Source organism: Felis catus, chromosome A2 (genome assembly GCF_018350175.1).
Source record: "Felis catus isolate Fca126 chromosome A2, F.catus_Fca126_mat1.0, whole genome shotgun sequence".
NCBI classification, from domain to species: Eukaryota; Metazoa; Chordata; class Mammalia; order Carnivora; family Felidae; genus Felis; species Felis catus.
The window spans coordinates 86,890,142-86,911,426 of record NC_058369.1 but is presented as its reverse complement, the minus strand read 5'-3'; the positions used below and the strand labels follow the sequence as shown (position 1 = coordinate 86,911,426).

Here is a 21,285-nt window from a genome sequence, read left to right as displayed (position 1 = left end):
GTGGTTGCAGCCTTTCTAACCAGTCTTCTTCATCTGAACCACAGAACACAGATAACGATCTGGGAGACTATTTTTCAGTTCTCTCAAAAGTGGTCTGTAACTAGTACCATTCTAGAAGCATAGAGAAGTAACTTTTTTTTTTTTTAATGTTTTTATTTATTTTTGAGACAGAGAGAGACAGAGCATGAGCAGGGGAGGGGCAGAGAGAGAGGGGGACACAGAATCTGAAATGGGCTCCAGGCTCTGAGCTGTCAGCACAGAGCCCAACACAGGGCTCGAACTCACAGACCGTGAGATCGTGACCTGAGCCGAAGTCGGACGCTTAACCGACTGAGCCACCCAGGCGCCCCTAGAGAAGTTACTTTTTAAAGAATGGATGCTTTTGAACATTAGGCTTAATTCTCTCATGGAACTTGCCTGGTTGGTTAAAAGTGTGGGCCCTAAGCTCAGCTCTCCAGTTATTGCTGGGGTAACTTGAATGGTTGGTAAAACCTCATAAGGTTGTGAGAGTTAAGAATGTTAATTCAGGGTGCCTGGGTGGCTCGGTTGGTTAAGCATCCAACTCTTGGTTTGATCTCAGGTTATGATCTCACAGTTTTATGAGTTCAAGCCCTGCATCAGGCTCCCCACGCTGACAGTCTCCCTCTCTCTCTGCCCCTCCCCCACTCACGCTGTCTTTCTCAAAATAAATAAAACTTAAAAGAATGTTAATTCATGTAAAGCAGTGGCACATAGAAAGTACCAAATAAATACGTGATTAGAAGCAGGAGAATTTTGTGGATCAGGTGACTTGGGTTCCTGTTTGTTTCCATCACAAATGATACGGGACCTGAAGAATACGTGGCTTTCCCACCTTCTAACATCTAGTTGATCAGCACCCAACTGTTACCTAACGACGTGGTATTAGTGTGTCTGTTGAACATAAACTAGATCTTTCCTGGGACTTGAGTACTCCAGTGCCTGTGGGTATGCTTTGGAAAAAGTCCCACCTCCTACCCCTTCTATTTCAGTTTCATTTCTGTTAATCTTTCTGAAATCAAAAATGGTCAAGTTTGATGTTTTCTGCCCTTTTTAGTACTCTGTGTTACCCTTGAATTGCACTTAAGAAATGTATAATGAAGTCAGGGACATAGCATTCTTATGTACAGAACAATAATGTCCTATTGTCACTTGATGCTTTTGCTTTGTGGAATAAATACTAGATGTTCCCTGTGGATAATATGTTTCTTGTAATTGTTGAAAGTTATCTGAAGCTGGCAACTGTATCGGCAATAATTGTGATACTATGTATAGCATAGAATGGTGCCCCACCTTTTTAAAAAAAATGTTTTGAGAGAGTGAGAGAGAGAGTGAGTGTGATCAGGGGAGGGGCAGAGAGAGAGAGAGAGAGAGAGAGAGAGAGAGAGAGAGAGAGAGAATATCCCATGCAAGTTCTGTGCTGTCAGTGCAGAGCCCTACATGGGGCTGGAGCTCATGAACCGTGAGATCTTGACCTGAGCCGAAATGAGTCTGACACTTAACGAAATGAGCCATTCAGGCACCCGTGTCCCCTCCACCCCTTTTTTTAAGACTAGCAATAAATACATCATACCTTACCGTGAGGGATAAATTAATACTATCCAGTGTTTAAAAAAAAAAACAGTGTAAATCGATTATACTGCTTAAAATATCAATTCTAATTTTTCTTCTTTTTAAAAGTTTATTCATTTTGAGAGAGACAGAGTGGGGGAGGGGCAGAGAGAGAGAGGGAGACAGAGAATCCCAAGCAAGCCCTACGCTGTTAGCACAGAGCCCTACATGGGGCTCGAACTCATGAACTAAGAGATCATGACCTGAGCCGAAACCAAAAGTCAGACGCTTAACCAACTGAGCCATCCAGGCTCCCCTCCATTCTGATTTTTCGAGAAGAATTTTATTAGAGCTTATCACACATCTTAAAGTTTAGAGATGCATGTGCAGAATCACATATGGTGTGGCTTTCCCTTGTGCCCAGTTGGCTTGCTTTCCTCCTAATGTAATTGTGTGATTAGATGGGAGAAATCAGGGTATTCTTAAATTCTCGGCATTTATGCAAAGAAGATTGATTGAGTACTGTCTACCGATTTAAAGTACAGTGAATGAAAGCAATCTTCACAAAGGCATTTTATATGAAGATGGTAGATAACATGAGCCCCTGGTTTAGAATTTACTAGTCTAGATTCATTTATTGACTTTAGTTTGGTATTTCTTGTTTTTTTTTTAATTTTTTTTTAACATTTATTTATTTTTGAGACAGAGACAGAGCATGAATGGGGGAGGGGCAGAGAGGGAGGGAGACACAGAATCGGAAGCAGGCTCCAGGCTCTGAGCCATCAGCCCAGAGCCCGACGCGGGGCTCGAACTCACGGACCGCGAGATCGTGACCTGAGCTGAAGTCGGACACTTAACCGACTGAGCCACCCAGGCGCCCCTAGTTTGGTATTTCTAATACTGCATTATCTATTACCACAAACCCAGTGGTTTAAAACAGTGTATTTTTTCTCACAGTTTCCATGGTGAGGAGTCTAGCTGTGGCTCGGGGCACCACAAGGCTGCAGTAGGTGTTGACTGGTCTGCTTTCCCTCCTTGGGCTACTTTCTCTTACTCTTTTAACCTTACGTGGTTGTCCCCACTTCTTTGTGGTTCTAGGAATACCTCCTCCCTCCTTCCATTTGTTCTCAGCTCCCAGAGGCCACGCGCACATCACTTCCATGAGGACCCCGCAGGTCCTGAATAGGATGGTTTACTTTTTCAAGGCCAGCGGGAAAATCTATTCAGAAAGGAGCCCAGTCTCTCTGAAGGACTTTCACCTGATTGAATACAACACCCATGCTCATCGCTCTTTTGATTAACTCAGAATCAAGTGGTTTGGGAGCTTACCTGCATCTACAGAACCCCTTTGCCTTTGCCATGGGACAACCTAGTAGTCATGGGAGTGACATCCCTTCTTGATCGCATGCCCAACCCCCACTGCAGGAGTGCAGATGATCTGTGGGAGCCAACAGAGAATCCTTTCTTCCACAAGGTCTACTATCAGACAGCCATTGTAAAAACACCAACAACCAGAAAATAGGGTACTCGTTCTTCTCCAGCTGTAGATGTTCACCAACAGTGGAAATGCTGAGTCAGATGACCTATCGTCCTTTTGCTGCCAGGCACCCTGTGCTTTGCCACCTCGGTTCTGATCCATCCTGTAAGGAGACTAAATTCCAATAGCTCACTAACAACTCTTTACTGGTGTTAGCTGACCTTTTCACCCTCTACGAAGAAAAGATTTCTCTCTGCTATGGTTTAAGCCGATTTACACAAAATCGTCAACAAATGGGTGGAAAAATTATAAGACAATTCTTTTGAAATGTAAAGGCTTAAGTTATTTCCAAGTTAAGGTTTCTACCTCATGATATCTTAAATCTCCTAAAATTACTTGCATTTCCTGGCCTGTATAAACTAGGTGATTTTCTAAAATCCTAATGAGCGTTTTTTTTTAGGTTTTTATTTTTATTTATTTCGAGAGAGAGAGAGATAGAAAGCAAGCAGGGGAGGGACAGAGAGAGAGCGAGACAGAATCCCAATCGAGATGTGGGGTTCGAACTCACAAACCGTGAGGTCATGACCTGAACTGAAATCAAGGGTTGGACACTTAACTGACTTAGGAACCCAGGCGCCCCAGCATTTCTTTTTAAAATACATCTTGATATGGAAGAGTAGCATTTCTAATTAATGCCCCAGTTATCAAGTATTAATGCAGAAGTGTACATTTGTAACGGAAAGCATCCATATAAAATTTCTCCTCTTCCGTGAACTGATTTAGGTGAATAGCTATGTCTTCTCTTTTTAAAGAGAAGATGATCATAAGATGCTTCTTCACAATAACTACTGGGTACTTGGTAATTTAACTTTAAAAAGGGGCCCCTCTATTCTGCAAACAGGTGCTCTCTTGCTCTGCCCTCCCTATACCTGGTCATTTCAGTTTGGCAGTGCTGCTGGTTGCCTGATTGGTTCAGGACTTCCCTTGTTATACCTGTAGCACTAATTGATTTGCTGACACCAAGGGATTCTGGCCAGAGTAATTGTCTAATGCGGTCCTTTTTGCACTACCTATGCAAAAGGAATAGAGGTTTTGTTTTTTTTTTCCTAAATTTCATGTCCATTGAAAATACGTATTTTGTAGAACACAATGAAAATCAGTGAATGGAAAAATGGAATTTAAAAAGATATGAATTTTGTTTTTAAATCATTAGGTTCAATAGTCATAACATTACTTTTTTAAACTGTTGCAAAAGTGTCTAAACACTCTTTCTATACTTTTCCTTGAGCTGATCTGCAGAGCACAACCTGAGGAACACTGGTTTAATTCGTTTAGCTATTTAAGGTAACTAAATTGCTGTTTTCAGTTTAAAAATGGCATTAAAATATAGATTTTCACACTAAATTATTAAAAACAATTTTTTAAATGTTATTTATTTTGAGAGAGAGATAGAGTGTGAGCAGGAGAGGAGACGAGAGAAAGGATGGCCCAGAATCTGAAGCAGGCTCCAGGCTCTGAGCTGTCAGCACAGAGCCTGACGTGGGGCTCAAACCACAAACCCATGACCTGAGCTGAAGTTGGTCACTTAACCGACTGAGCCACCAGGCTCCCCTCTATGCAATCTCTTCTGAGTAAAATCTAGCACTATGCACTTAATTCTCAACAGTTGTCTCAAGCACTTTTATAGTTTTCCTGACCATTGAGATAAAGTTGTTTCCTAAAAAACAGAATTATATATTTTAAGAATCTCTCGAGGGGTCCTCATTCAATCCTTTTGTGGGTCACTTAAAACTAATTGAATTCAACAGCTCTTTTTATAAAGATGCTGCATCTCCCAACTAATAGGTAGGATATCAAGCCAATAACAGTGCCAATATTGACAGTGCTAGACAAACTCTTGCTGTAACTCCCAGAGTAGCTATCCCTTCTAAGTGATTTTCAGGATAAGCTCTCTCTCTCTCTCTCTCTCTCTCTCTCTCTCTCTCTCACACACACACACACACACACACACACACACACACACACACACACACAAATACCTTATTGGTAAATTCCCTTATAACATAACTTCATGGATCTTACACTAAAATTTGTGGCTGTTTCTATGTAGTGTGAAAATAACCTTCAAGAAAGAGAATGGGTAATTTAGCATTACAAAGACCATGATTGTAAGAAACATGCAGAACTCTTACCAATGGAAATTGTCCAACACTTGGTCACCATTACATTTAATTATTACAGAAATATTAACTATTATTATGTCTTATGTGCACATCATTTAAAACATCTGGAGAAGATGACCCTCATACATGAATGTTTTCATTTAATGCATTTGTAATTTGGCTGAAAATGTGGGTGAGAATTTAGAACCATATGTCTTGTAAGTGTCACATCTAAAAGTATTATTTTCTTTGTGAGCATCTTTGGTTAGGGATTGGTGAGGCCTTTTTCTTAGAACTACATGAAACAGTAGGAAGGGAAAATACGTTTAAAGCTTATGTATGGATAAGGCACCAAAAACCTTTGCTGCATCATGTAATTTTTATGAAGCCAATGTATTATTTCAAAATTATGAGATTATTCCATTAATCTTAGATGGTTCTGAAATGAAAGTCTTTGGGTTATTCTTTCTCTTTCTTGACCATCTTCATTTTAAATTAGATTGTGAATTAAGGCACATTTATACTTACCTGATCTGATTAATTCTGAACAGTCCTACTTGCCTGTGAGCACTATAGAAGTGAGGGCATTATATTTAGTAGTGTAGGAGGCAGTCACTAACTGTTAAATGTGGTTTTAGGTCTACCTGCCTTACTTTCTATATACTTGTGTCACAATATTTATTCTTTTCTTGATGGATCAAGTGTCCATAAGCTTTTCCTTGGTTGATCAAATTCTTGCTTTTATGTTCCATCCATGATTTGAAACCTCCCACTCTCTTAAAAACAAAACAAAACCTCAAAGGAACTTTTCTTTCCCAAACCATTGAATAAATAGAGTCTTTCTGGAGATATCATTTGAAAAGAGTTCATTAACACAGATAAATCTCTAATGTGTCGGCCCTATATATCCAGACTATATATATGTGTGTGTGTGTGTGTGTGTGTGTGTGTGTGTGTGTGTGTGTGTGTATACATATATATATATGGAAAACATATATATACGTATACATATATATAGAAAACATATATGTGTGTGTGTGTATATATATATATGTATACATATGTATATTTGGACAGAGAGAGAGCATTCAGGAGCTGGGGAGAGGGATAGAGAGAGAGAGAGCGAGAGAGAGAATCTTAATCTTAAGCAGGCTCCTTGCTCAGCATGGAGCCCAACTTGGGGCTCTATTCCATGCCCCTGGGATCATGACATGAGTCAAAATCAAGAGTTAGACTCTCAACCAACTGAGGTCCCCAGGCACCCCAGTGCAGACCATATGTTTAAAGAGAGGATTTTCCTGTAGTTCTCTTCCACCTTGTAATGAAACTGCCAAACATTATGTCAGAAGAGGAATGTCTAGACTATCTGCTTCTGAAGTGTGCTTACCAATGTCCTGGCATAGAGTCAAGGAACAAGTTTTGAAAGAATGGGTTTTTAGGGTTTTCTGCCTCAGTTCACATTTCTTCTCTTAAATATCAGATATTACTATAAAAATCATCACTTTTGATAGCTATTAGTGGCATATGTGCAGTGGAAATAAACTGAGCATGACCAGTAAAGAACTGTGGATATATGTGATACTTTATAATAATTAAGAGTGCAATTTTATCAAATTACAGGTAGTAGAATACCAGTGTAGTAGGTTAAGAAAGGCAGACCATTAGTATGAGGACAAAGATGTTTTCAAGGACATGCAAAAGATAGTAAAATAGTAAAAATAGTAAAATTGTAAAAAATAGTTGAGTTATAAACTTAAACAACTAAGTGATACAAGTAACATTAGAGGAAAGTTTGATTTGATTTCTTTTTTGCTCTGATATTTCTATTTTTTGTCATTCTGAATTGAAGGTTGAAAAGTGGCTCCACATAAAACATAATACAAACTTATCAAAGGCAAATACTCTGCAAAATTGTGGTTGTTTAAAATAAGGAAACAAGGACCTCAAAACACTTAAAGCAGGGTATTCTTTGTAATGTTTTACAAAGAAGATAGTCCAGCATTTTTTAAGAGACAGAACTGGAGTTTCTCTTTATATCCACTTAGGTACATTTCTGAATACTTTTTTCATGCTTTTATCTGACAGTGAGAGCGATTCTGTTTCTGGCCTCCAAGATGTGGTAGGTTAAAAGCAATGTTTTATCTTGAAAAGAAAACAAAATCACAAGTTGATCATGGGATGAAAACTGGAAGGGGATTTTTGGAATTCTTAATATTACAGGCAATACAGCTTTAAATCATGTATATTTCTTACCAATCTTTGGTTGCTCCTAAATTCAGATACAGCATGATAAAGGCTATATTGTTTTATTTTAATGTTATAATATTTGTTTATATTTCATAATTTTTACTCTTTGGTAATAATATATAATATTGACACGTTAGAAAAATCAACTTAGAGAAATCTGACTGAAAATGACTATTAATGTCTATTAATGGGCACTTAGGGAAGATAGCATTACGATGTGGAATTTATAACCAAACCACTAATTTTTCCACACAATTGAAGGATCCATTTCTCCAGCTTGGCATTATTGACATTTTGGACCAGACCATTCTTTATAATGAGGGCTTGTCCTGTGCATTGTAGGATATTTAGCAGCATCTTTGGTCTCTATCTCTTAGAAGCCAGTAGCAACCTGTCCCCAAGTCATGACAATAAAAAATGTCTCCAGACATTGTGAAATGTCTCCTGAGGTGCAGGATCACCCCTGGTTGAGAACCACTGATCAAAGTGAAATCTGCACAATAAATAGGCCCATGAAATGTATTCCTGTTGCCAATGCTGTCTATTTCTGGCTCAGTTTCACAATGCTTATGTGGTGTTTGCATTTTGCTAACGTTTGTCACATCAGTGAGTTTTATTCATTAATCCCTGATAATAAGTATGCTATTAAAAGAGGTAAATTGGCTAGTTCAAAATATTTTCTGAATTAAGCTGTTAAATTTAGTTTTTGGTGAAGCAGGAAGTGTAATTATTTAACATATAGTCAAATGTACAGGGGTATAATTCCCCTGTTCCTGGAGATCTGTGAATTTCCTGAAGGAAAATGTTGCAATGAAACATGTCTTTACCAGAATCGTGCTGGTGTCTGCTCTTTCCTGCTGGGTTTGGAGCGGAAATGAGACAATCCATCCTGCCCTTGTGCACACTGCATAAAATGCTTTGTAGATACCAGAAATTCTGGACAGTTGCCAGGGTGGCCTGTGGGCAAACTGTAATTAACATGGACACACACACTCTTGTTAGGGGTATTTGTTTCACCTGGGAAAGATGCTTAGAAAACTAATGAAGGTTTTCTTGGCTGAAAGTGCTCCATTTTTTTCAGAGGGGAACAATTAACAGAGACCCAAAAACAATAAGAACACTATTGGGACAAACTCACAGTACTACTCAACTTCATTGTAGGTGTATCGTATAGTGTTCTCTCTTGTACGTGGCTTTGAAATTGTATAGGGCTGGCCTGATCACATACCAAAAATAACCTCATGAGTATGAAAAGAATACCAGGTGTTTCTGCTCATCTACTGCTGTAAGTGGAGAACAGCTACATGCAGGGTTTTTCTCTTTAAGGCCAGTGCACTTGCAAGAATGACAACACAAAGTGGTATAGCATCGAAACAGTAATCCCAGTGAGCGCTGTCTACATTGGTGAGGAGGGAACGCTATTACATGAGGGAAAATGGAAACCCAGAATGGTCCAAGATAATCTTTTCCCTTGATTTGGTCAAAAAGTAATTTCTTTGCTTCTTTTTCTTCTGACTTCAAAGAAATAATACAGTATTTTACCTCTTTAATGTGATTGGCTTATGTGGGGCTCTTAAAGTACTCCAGATCCATTCTGCTGGTTGACTTAGCAGAGGCTAGAAAGACACATTTTTTGTGATGAATATCTCCTTTTCATACTGTCCTAAGATACCTCTCTTGTACATATCATTTTATTAATAAAAAAAAATATATTGTACTCCCACTGTATGGAAAACCTACTACATTTCCACGTATTTTCTCCCTTTTTTGGGAGTACTCATTATTCATACATGAGCAAAATAATCACACCTTTCCTTTTCTGTACTGCAGACCAATATGGTGAAACCTGTTCTATACCTTCCAGCATTTTGCTTCGGCTCAGCTCTTCCTTTTGTTTACCCTCGTGTTGGATTTGATTTGGACTGTTTTGGTTTATGCATATGTCCAGCCTAATTGTTAATAATGCCCTTTCACTCTCAGAAGTGTCCAGTTTTAGATAGCAAATTATGTGGATACCCTGTGCTCAGACTATTTCGCCGATTTATGGTGTCATCATTAGGATATCTAAAATATATATTAGTATTGTAAAAATGTGATATATAGCAGAGATATTTGAGTATATATAAACTTCTAAACATATGTCTGGATTGTAGATATGGTCTAAAATACACACTGATCAAGAAGCACTTGGTCTAGCTTCTTCATATCCTAGATGCATTTTTTCCTTTAAAAACATTAAGAAATGAGATATTTACTATTTGTTCATTAGTAGCAGTTTAAAGTTTTTAAACAGCTATGAATTGACAAGCTTTGCAAATCATTAATGTAAGGAATAATCCTAATTTATGCATTACCCGTGAGACTGCTTTTAAATTCCTTCATGGGACGCTATCATTGGTTGACTTATATTTGCCCCCAATTCATGTGTTGAAGTTTGACCTCCCATAATCTCAGAATGAGACCTCACTTAGATACAGGATCTTTGCAGATGTCATTAGTTAGGATTATGTCATACTGGGAGGGTGGCCTAATCCAGTATGACAGATATCCTTGTAAAAGGGGAAAATGTACACCCCAGTACACAGAGACGGAGAGAGCCCCTTGAAGATTGACGCGGTGCTACTACAGGCCAAGGAACTACCAGAAGCTAGAAGAGAGGCCTACCACCTTCAAAGAGAATATGGCCCTGCTTACTCCTTGATCTTGTAGATCTAGTGCCCAGACTGTGATACAGTACATTTCTGTTGTTCTAGGCCACCCAGTTTGTGACACTTTGTTGTGATAGCTGGCATATACTCATGCAGACACCATCACACTGAGCTGCTCTGTAGGGATGTTCCTGACATTGCATTCAGTTATTTAAGGCCTGGTGTATACTTGTCATCCTATGCCACAGTTGCCGCAAGAGTTTCATTTCAAACAGAGCGTGATTCAAAATAATTCCTTTAGAACATTTAGTTATAAATGTTTTCTATATTTATGCTTCCAGACAAATGATCTTTTACTGGGTACGTGTACCCAGACCCTGCATATACTCACCCATCCGTTTTGCTTTTCTTCTGGATAGTTTTCCTCTGATAAAAAAATCTAGATTTAGAAACCTGATATTCCCAAAGATAAGGTGCAGTATATTTAAGCTAAAAACAAACAAAAAAACCAACAAAACATCCCAGTCGTGTGAAGCATAGTCCTATAGAATCTATGTGTTGGGGAAGACTCATATATAACCTACCTGACTAGAATGAAGATAGGTGCAATGTAGCTTGTGTTTTAGGCCTTAAAGGCAAACATTCCAGGTAATTTCATGCAGCTCCCACACTACATGTCTAGGGAGGAGTTCTAGTACTCTCTTACAAAGAGAGACTTATATCTGATGTTTTTGTCCTGTACTCCTCTCTGGAGTAACTCCAATGGATCGGCTCCAGGTTTGGAAAAACGTGTGATGGGTAAATAGGATGATTCTTGCCAGATAGACTTTTCAAGAAATAAAGAAAACCCTTGGGCTTTTAAAGATTTGTTTAATGGGAAAAAAAAAAAAGAGGCCAATTTCTAAAGTTTTTTTTCTTCTTCTAAAAGAAGGTAATGTGATAATAGTTCCTTCTACTTGGGGACATTTTAAGTTAGAATAGTATGAATTTGTTAACGTGTACGTTTTCGGAATGCTAATGATGTGATTATAAATACAAATGGGTAGCTCTGACCTGTGTATTATGTACAGAGTTTCACAGAGGCATATGCTCCCAGGATGGACAGCCTTAGAGAATCAGAGGTCAGGCTCACTTTGAGGTATTACTGCTGGGACTGTGTTCACCTTCTTGAAGAAAAAAATTTTTACAGTGAACATTCTGGACACCTACACCTCCCTAGAATGGATAAAAATCACTTGTAGGCTGAATCGATACCGTGTGTATTCTTTCAGGACTTGACAGTGTTTTCGCCCTGGCCTCCCGGGATGAAACGCTTGGTGTGTTTTTAACACTCCTGGCTCCGCTTGCCACACATTAATACTCAACATTTCTTCGTCTGGAATTATGGGTAATAGGTCTTCTCACTATTTAATTATTTTTCTTGCTTCGTTTCCTGCTTCCTTTCTCCACTGTGTTGGATCTCTTGTCAGTTTGGCTTTTGTGTGAGGCACGGGTCCGTGATAACTGTGTACTGTCTCATTCTGCGGTAAACATTCAGATGCTATTAGTGGGTTCACTGTGGTGTTGTGACAGTCAGGTGAGGGAATGTGTATGTGAACACTTTGACAACTGTGGAGCGCAACAGTGACAAGTGATGTTGGGCTGTTCATTTTCCTCACAGAGTGACGATGTTGGATTGTGGAACTTTACATTCACCACGAAGGTTGCTGGTTGGGCTCTATTTAAGTATCTATCTTTTTGTGAGCTCATCTTATGTTTGAAAGGGAGTTTAGACGGCAGGGTTTATATGCTATGATGCTGAAACTGTGACTGTGTCACAGTCATATCTTGCTTTATCACTCTAGTATTTTTTAGTGGCTGAAATTCTGGCAGGTGGATTAGGGGAAGGTAAATTTTAATATTCGTGGTAATATATACTATTAATAAAATAATTTGATGTGTATTATTCTCTGTGTATCTGTATAATACATATTTATATGCTATGTATATGTAACATATATACTCCTTAGTAAAATTAAAGAAGGGGCACCTGGATGGCTCAGTTGGTTGAGGGTCCAGCTTCAGGTCCAGTCATGATCTCACGACTCCTGAGTTCGAGCCCCACGTCGGTCTCTGTGCTGACAGCTCACAGCCTGGAGCCTGCTTCAGATTCTGTGTCTCCCTCTCCTTGTGTCTCCCTGCCCCTCCCCGCTAGTGTTCGCTTGCTCTCTCTCTCTCTCTCTCTGTCTCAAAAATAAAAATAAACCTAAAAAAAAATTAATGAGATAACTTAATAAACATTGTCCCTGAAGAAACAAAGCCAATAGAACAAGATCATACCTTAGATAATTTCTCAGACAGGTTTCACAATATTAAATATGTATTAAGCATTTACATCTATTATCTTAAAGCTTTATTTTTATTAATTTTTTTCCCTAAACTTTTAAGTTTACAAGTGTTCTGATTGTAATTAAGAAAATATTCCAAAAGTTTTTCCATAAAGTATGCATGATAGAATAGGCTCCGTTTCTTTTCCTAAGAAATAATGAGGCGTTAGGGCCAAACCAATGTCAGCCATTGTCCTGGAGCCCCCTAGAAAGATGTTCATCATAAGCATGACACCTGTGTAGCCATGCAGAGATACGAAGACCTCTCAAGAGCCATTTCTCTGCCCAGGCCTGAAAATGCAGACACATCACTTCTCTGGCTGAGAAATCAGGGCATGAATAGAAATAAACTTGCTGATGACCCATTTTTCTTAGGGTAAATGTTAGATGTTGCACAGGGAAAATTAAGTCAATACAAAGCTCCTTTTGCACAGATAGAAAAGTGGTTTCTCAGTCAAATTATAAAAGATAAAAAGTGATTGACTTAAGAAATGCCCAATTATGAATTGCTCAGAAAAGTTACCCAAGAAACACTAATGTAGTCTTTGGATATCTGTTTAGTTTGTGTTAACAGCTACAAATAGATATGTGGACTAATTCAAATAATATCTCGTTAATTTTTAAGATACAATGATGATGGTTAAAATAATTTAGTGAACTAAATACCTCACTTCTAGCAAACTGTTAATATTTAAGTGGTTTATATGCATCTTAGAGCTTTTTCTCTCATCATTTTGCATCTTTGAAACAACTTGTGAAGTGTTGCAGTTAATTCTGAATTTAAGAGTGTTTTGAAAATCTCAAGAGAGATGTATAATGTTTACTCTAAATAGACCTTTTGAATATCAAGTATTCTTTTTACAGAGGCTTCTGCATAATTTTCCACATTTATACCGAGAATTGATGACTTCTGGCCTAAAGAGTAAGGTGAGAAGCAGTTTAGTATATATCTCAAAAATAAAACCAATACTTACCAGGAGACTAACAACTGATTGCTTGCTTCTTTGAGAAGCAAAGCAGAGGAAATGTTTTAAACAGTTACCTGCACAGATAGCTTCAAACACAGATACAGACATGTCATTGAACTCTCCAACAGTTTCTGGGGAGACTGATCAAGGGTCCAGAAGCAATGCCTATGAAATGCAGCCAGTTTTTTTTATCAAAGTTTACTTTTTTTTTAAATTAAATTTTATTTTATTTTTTAATTTACATCCAGATTAGTTAGCTTATAGTGCAACAATGATTTCAGGAGTAGATTCCTTAGTGCCCCTTACCCATTTAGCCCACCCCCCCTCCCACACTATCAAAGTTTAGTTTTTAAAATTACTTCTCATGTGTTCAGTGAAACTTAGGTGGGTGGTAACTCAATTACGTTGTTTGAGATTTAGGTAAAGAGATCATGATTAACCGTGACCCAGGATTTTTGTGAGATTTTCAAATATAGATTGTGTGTCTGTGCGTGCGTGCGTGTGTGTGAGAAAGAGAGAGAGAGAGAGAGAAATGGAGAGAGAGAAATGGAGAGTGGTGGAGAGACAGACAGTGGGAGAATATAATAATAGAACGTTTTGGCCTGAGGTGAGGAGTTTAACATCCTGAGGTTCCTTTGAAAGTTTTCACCTTGTCAAGTTTAGACCTCTCTTGTGTATGCCCATTGTGCGAATCGTACCAAAATACAAATGTTCCTCCAGTGAAGTTTACTATTCAGAAAAAAAAAAAAAAATCCCCAGGATAATTTCTACCTGTATTAGCTCCTGTGAACTATATGCCAGAAAAATGGGTAAAGGCAAGGTGTCCACATACCTATATGAGGAAAAAACATTTTTTTTGAAATTTTGGATTCTTGGATATAAATGTTATGTGCCTATTTAAGAACATCAATAACATTTTTTTTTTTAATTTTTTTTTTCAACGTTTATTTATTTTTGGGACAGAGAGAGCATGAACGGGGGAGGGGCAGAGAGAGAGGGAGACACAGAATCGGAAACAGGCTCCAGGCTCGGAGCCATCAGCCCAGAGCCCGACGCGGGGCTCAAACTCACGGACCGCGAGATCGTGACCTGGCTGAAGTCGGATGCTTAACCGACTGCGCCACCCAGGCGCCCCAACAATAACATTTTAAATAACATTGCTTCTTGATGTTTTGATTTTCAGCTGCTCAGTGAGAAATAATTTATTAGCACTAACCATAATTGGTAGCATTTATTAAGTGCTAGGTGCCAGGCAATATGCTAATGTTTTACTTATATTACTTTACTTAATTCTGACCTCCACCTTCTAAAGTAGGGATAGACATTATGTTCTTCTATAAGTGAAGAAGAAGAAACTGAGGTCTTGAGCAATTAAATGTCCTCTTCTGGGCTACATAGATAGTAATAGTGGGACAGGGATATGCCTGTGATCTGTCTGATTCTATGCTTGCTCTCAGTGACAACGTTATATTGCCTCCCAGGCAGAACAGCTCAGGCACTAAGCATTTAAAATAGAATTTAAAGTAAGGATGACCTTATTTGGGTCATTAAATATTACTATTTATTAATATCTTAACATACTATATTTTAACAACTATGATACAATTATTAGTTATGTTGATATACAGCTATTATAATATTAATATATAATTAATATTAATATATAATTAATATTAATATATAATTAATATATAATATTATTAGGAAGTCTCTAGGTTTTCTTTCTCTAAAGCAGAGATTTTTAAATGGAGGACATTTAAACTGCTGTTTCTCTGGATAAATTAATGACTCTCTTAACTTGCTTCTTGGATGTGAGTCCCCAAAAGAATACATAAAGTATTAATGGAATAAACATTTTTACAGAATAATACATATGAAAGAAATCTTCAAAGTAAAATAGGCAAATGAATATCAAAGAAGCTTCTTTTAGAATGTAATCCTATGAGAGTGGTCTTGAAAGATTAGAAAAGATTCTCTTCACGATTATGAATTTGAAGCAGCTGGAATGAATTCAGTCATGATCAGCATAACTGGGGATCATTTCTGAAAGGGAGGGATACAGAAAGTTAAAAGACTCATCGCTTGGTACTGAGGTCACCTGCTTCATAACAGACTAAAATAGCAGAGAACAAGTGTTAAGAATTCATTCTGCCTTCCCAATGCTTTTGTAGCTTTATTTTTAGAGCTCTGCTAACGGCAGTCTGGGGCATTGTTTGCCCTGATGTGGCTGTTCTGTCACAGTCGCCCTTTCTCTTGCAGTCTTTGCCTCCCTGGACAGGTGTGAGGGACTTCCTGATTGTCACAAGCCAGTCACCTGGGTCAGCCACCCCTGATGTAGTGTGCTTCATCAGCCCCCTGAGCTCATAAGAGAGGTAATTTTTCTGCTGCTGGTTAACATGTATTATTTCTTAAGGTGAAGGCAATCAGAATGAAAAGGTATTGTGTAGGTGGTGGTGCAGGAGTGATTACAAAATAGTTAAAGAATGGATTAAACTGCTATGATGGATAGATTCATTAGGAGAGGGTGAAAAAGAATATTTCGGGTTCTCCCTTATATAACCTAGGCTATCATAAGTGTCCCGTGCCACACAAAACATACCATTCGTGTGAGTGTGTGTGTGTGTGTGTGTGTGTGTGTGTATACGATAAAAGCAGAGCACATTATTTCTTATTAAAATTGTGTATGGGTGTAATCATAGGAACTCTTATTTAGAGATTTATCCAGAGTATGCTATTGATTCAAGACAAAAGTAAAAGTAGCACTTTAAAAGGTATTGTTCAGAGCCACAGTTTCAAGTACTTAAAAATTTAAAACCCAGAAAACAATAGTGAGTAGAAGAGATCTTAGACAATAACTTTTTCAGGAATTGTCAGCAGTGATGTTGTTCATTGGAATTAGGAGAGGTAAGGTGGTTTTATAGCATGGGTACACATGTGAATCCCTTGGGAAGTCTTCAGAAATTAGCAGCAGCTAGGTCCTACCCTAGAGGCTATGATAATTGTCTTGGCATTGATATTTAAAAAAAAAAAAAGTCTCCCCAGGCGGTTTTATTTTGTAGCCATGGCTGCAAACCACTGAGTTAGAGAACTTACAGCACTTAGTTCTGCTTTTGCCACTACATACCTTATCTGGGTTCCACAGTCCACTTCTTCGTATGTCATATTCTTTTATTAAAAGCTATTAGAAACACTGACATCTTTTAAACACTGGAGAGCTATGTAAGGTACATTCAGAAGTATATGCATCCAATTATATTTGGTTTGCATCACTTGCAGAAAGTAACATTTTAAGGTATACTAGTATTAATTTAAAAAGCCACAAGGCTTTCCTTACCAAATAAGGAACACGTAAGAGTCAATCAAATATTTGTTTAATATATACCATGTAGGAGACCGATGGAGAGACTAAGGGATTTGCCACTTTATTCCCAAGGAATTTATGTATGGTTAGGAGGAACTAATAGAGTTTAAGAAATAATTAACATTCCAAAGCTGTTTGTGCTTCTCAGCAATATACAGCAGTGCTAGAGCATACACAGAAAGAGTGGCATCCCTGGGCACATGCGGTGATGGAGACTTTACAGCAGGTGTTTTGCTTGTAAAGTTAACTAGATTGTCGGTTTGAAATCCTCCCCATCACGGCATTTCTCTTGAAATTTCAGTCTCTTTAAAGTTTTGTTGGTAGTTTACAAGTGCTGAGGTTAGATCTCTAACTCTGACTTGTTTAGGTTTTCCTCGTAGATAAATTTTCTTCATGGAATCACGTTGTCTTGGGACCATCCTTTATTAGCTGATTACTTCTTGTGTACCTGCTTGGTGCTTGAATGTGATGTGTTTGTCTTAAAACAGGGTAGCTTTTGAGATGGCCTTAACGGAATGAGCAGAATGTAGGTGCAGTTATAGTACTTTGAATTTTCCCACTTGAGGTTAGCAGGAGAAACGTATTAAACAAAGGTAAAGAGTATACCTGATTAAAAAAGGAAGGTTATGGTAGCATTGATAGAATTCATACAATTCGTCTTCTGTGTGCCCTGTCTGCTGAGTGTATTTTTGCTATTATTTCATGTTTACAGCTGCTGTCAGGTATTACTTTTATTTAGTAAAAAATGAGATCCAAAGTGTTTACAATATTATGCTTTAGTAAGTCATCAAGTCAAAATTCCAACACAGTCCGTAAGCCTTGGGGTATCAAAAGCAAGGTTCTCTACACTCTGCTGTGCTGCCTGGTGTGAAGGAAGAATGGGAAGAGACAAAAGGGAAATATATTAAAAAAAGCTGGGTCCAAAGTTTGGATTTCATTCTGATGGAAGTGGGGAGCCATTAAGGATTTTTGAAGGGAGAGTGTATTTGAGGTGTTTTGGAACATTAATATGGCAGAGATGTATAGATTATATCAGTTTTGTAAAAATGCTTATTCATTAAAAAACTATTTATTGAAGACACATCGTATTCTACACAGTAGCTAGTCCCTGGGACTAGAGTTGTGTTAATGAGCGCTTGTAATTGGGCGGAAGGGATACCCAGTCATGGCTGGAGCATCAGACTGGCTCTTAGAACAATGGCCAGAGACTGTTTTAAAGGGGCTGAGGCAGGTAAGGGGTGATGTTTAAACATGTAGTAGTGGGGAAATACAGGAAATTGGGTGCGCTGGTACAGTGGACAGAACATGCTTCTTCATACATCGTATGTTTCATTTGCATGTTTAATCTCCACGTCTCGGTGTGATTTTTAGCATAATGAGGGGAAAGGTTGGTGAAAGTTCAGCACCGGACTCGACGTTGGCACAGATTGGTTTGGTCTGGTCCTTGCCAGTCTTTGTAGTAAGCGTCCTCCTCCATTCCTGCAAGATATGCTCTTCCAGAGGCACAGAGTTTTAGCTTTTTTTTTTTTTTTTCTTATGGAGGCAGCCAAAGAGTACTGGATTTTGCAGTCATTGTTGAGGGGACCCAGGTCCAGTCCCTGCTCTGTCTCAGTTGGGTCCCTAATGGTGTTTTTGCATGCCCAGCTGAGACAATGATGGATTCTAGGGGAAGAAGGCTGCCCAGGGATCACTGAGGTCTTTGCAGTGTCCTTGATGATCTCAACTTAAGGGGATGAAGAAATGGAAGTGGAAGATGGAAAGGAGAAATAATAGGAAGATTGGGCAGAATTTAGTTACATGAAAAATATGAGAAAAGAACAGTCAGAGATAGTATCAGAAGTGTTGGTCTGAATGACATTTTAAAATTCCCCATCCACTCACATAAAGCTGCCAACATGGAAAAGGAGGGAGCATTTAAAATATTTTTCTGCTGTCTACTTTTTGTCTGTGTTCTTTGAACCTTTATGTTTTACCTCGCATAAACTTTTTAAAAATAGTTCTGTCACGAGTTAGTATGTTGCATGCTGTGACATCCTGGTGTTTCAAATGTTAATTTTTACTTAAAGTGTGAAAATCAGTTCATCTCATTGTACACATCATTCTTTTTATGAAATGTTTGATATGTAAGCCTGTGAAAGATACCACTGTTGGCATGTTTCTTTATAGCTGTAAAGAGATTTCGCATTTTGAGAGGTTGTAAAAGAGGGAATATATCAAGCAAGAGAAAAACAAATTATGTATTAAAATGGTATTATTCTTCTTTATGGCAAAGGTCTAATGATTCACTAAATTCGACCAACATGTTTTTTGAACTTTCTTGATGGCTGACACTGTTTAAAGAAAAACTACCTACCGTTAAGTGCAGTATTATGGCACAGAGTATAATTGACCTCATCAAGCATTAGAACCTCTTCCTGGGCTTTCTTATTGCCATGCTCTGACCCAGTCTGTGTGTCCTCAAGCTCTGATGGAGCAGAGGATAGGGCCATCAAGTTGTTTCCAAGCAATCTTCAAAGCCTTATGGGGACCAAATGTTAAGTCTTAGACGTGGAATCTCTCATTCATGATAATCATTGCTGTTTCTTAATTCTATTTCAGTGCTATTATTATTAATAAACTATATTTGGACATATGCACTTCATTTATTTTTTGTTAAAAGGAATCGTCAAAAAAAAATTTAGCCACCTGTGACAACATGGATGGACTTGGAGGATATTGTGATAAGTGAAATGTCAGGCAGAGAACAACAAATACCATATGATCTCACCTGTGTGTTGGATTTGCAAAACAAAGGAGACGGACAAACGAAACAAAGCTTGTGGGTATGGAGAACAGAGGGGCAGTTGCCAGGGGGGAGAGTTGTGTATGTGGGGGTGAAATGCATGTAGGAGTCAGGACATACAGACTTTGAGTTGTGAAATGAATAAGTCACGGGGGTATGGTGTGCTGCATTTTAGTGACTATAGTCAGTGGGATTGTAGTATATATTTGAAGTTTTCTAGGAGAGTGGATCTTGAAAATTCTCATGACAAGGGAAGAAAAATCCTTTTTGGTACTTTTTATGGTGATGGATGATGACTACATTTATTGTGGTGATCATTTCACAGTGCATGCCGATGTGGAACCATTACGTTGTATACCTGAAACTAACATAGTGTTGTAGTGAAGTCAATTATATCTCAATTAAAAATAATTTAGCAAGCTTTGCTTTTCATCATTTTTGTGGCCAGTGCGCAGATAATTAGTAAACTGCAGTTGATAAGTATATTAGAACATTAGTGATCTTTCTTTCAATAGTTGGGGGATACAAGGAGTATACATTTTATGGAGGTGCAGAAAATTTGAGACATTTGTGCACAATTATTTTACCTATCTAGTGATATGAAAACCTCTATCCCACATGCAGGTCATCTAATATGGATGTCACACCCATTGCTTCTTTGAATTTCAAATATATTTTCATAGCTCTGGCAACGTGAGCTCACACTACGTAGGTGGCAGGCAGATCCCTCAGAAAACCCTTGAACACAGAGTTGAAGACAACTGTCAAGCAGCTGTTAGGTTGAGCTGGGCTGGAGTTCTGTGTCTGTGCCAGTCACATTCTTCAGTTGGACAGAAGACATTTACCATTAACAGATGTGCCTGATTGACCTCTTTATAATATTTTTAGAGGGGTAGTAAATAGCACATTTGATTACTGAGACTAGTTTTTATATATGTGGGCCTATCATTTGAAATGACTTAAGTATAACTGTTCATTCATTGTAATTACTGAATTAAAAAATAATAATTACCTGGATAAAGCTGAAAAGAAAATAAAAAGTTTAAAAATAACAAAGGAGCGAGTCAAAAAACAAATGAACAAAAAGCTTCCAAGATTCAAATAGATGAGGAAGGATTTACAGAAAAAAAAGCAGTGCATTGAACATCAAAACTATGATTTCTGAGCCAAGTCTTCTCCAAAGTGAGAAAAAAGAAATTGAAGACTTTATTTTTTAGAGTAGTTTTAGGTTCACAGCAGAATCGAGAGGAAGGTGGTACCAAGATTTCCCATAAACCCTGTGCCTGGACACATGTACCAACTCCCCCATTAGTGACATCTTTTTCCTTTTAATTGTAGCACAAGAATCCAAACTGTGAACCCAAATGTGAAGAGAGTTGAGACTATGATGCTCTTTGATGGTAGGTTGGGGAATGTCTTCCAACAAACAGCATTCAAACCGTAATCCCCATATTTGAAAAGTAGTTCCAGTTATACACGTGATCATTTGCATTATATAAATACAGAAGTACATACTGAGCCATATCCTTTGGGATCCCTTTCTGAATTCCACCAACAACATTGCTCCTGGCCCCTCAGCCCCAGTATGAATTCCCAGACTTTGTCCTTCCTTTTCCTGTTGGTCAGCTCCTGTAGTTTTAGTCAGTTGTTTCAGTTTGTTTTTGTTTCTGTTTTTGCCCAGGCATGTTGCCCTGCCTTTACTTAG

The 21,285-nt window shown here is 38.2% G+C and overlaps 1 protein-coding gene across 11 annotated transcripts in view; it reads left to right on the top strand.

The window, feature by feature from the left end:
- Positions 1–21,285, top strand: part of CACNA2D1 (calcium voltage-gated channel auxiliary subunit alpha2delta 1) — a 496,078-nt gene that overhangs the window by 14,285 nt on the left and 460,508 nt on the right. The window contains exon 1 of one of the 11 annotated variants that reach the window (XM_019825391.3): positions 15,350–15,809. The exons of the other annotated variants lie outside the window; for them this stretch is intronic. The gene's annotated coding sequence lies outside the window, so the exon portion shown is untranslated. Of the gene's footprint in view, positions 1–15,349; positions 15,810–21,285 lie in introns of those variants that run through there. 11 annotated transcript variants of the gene reach the window in all.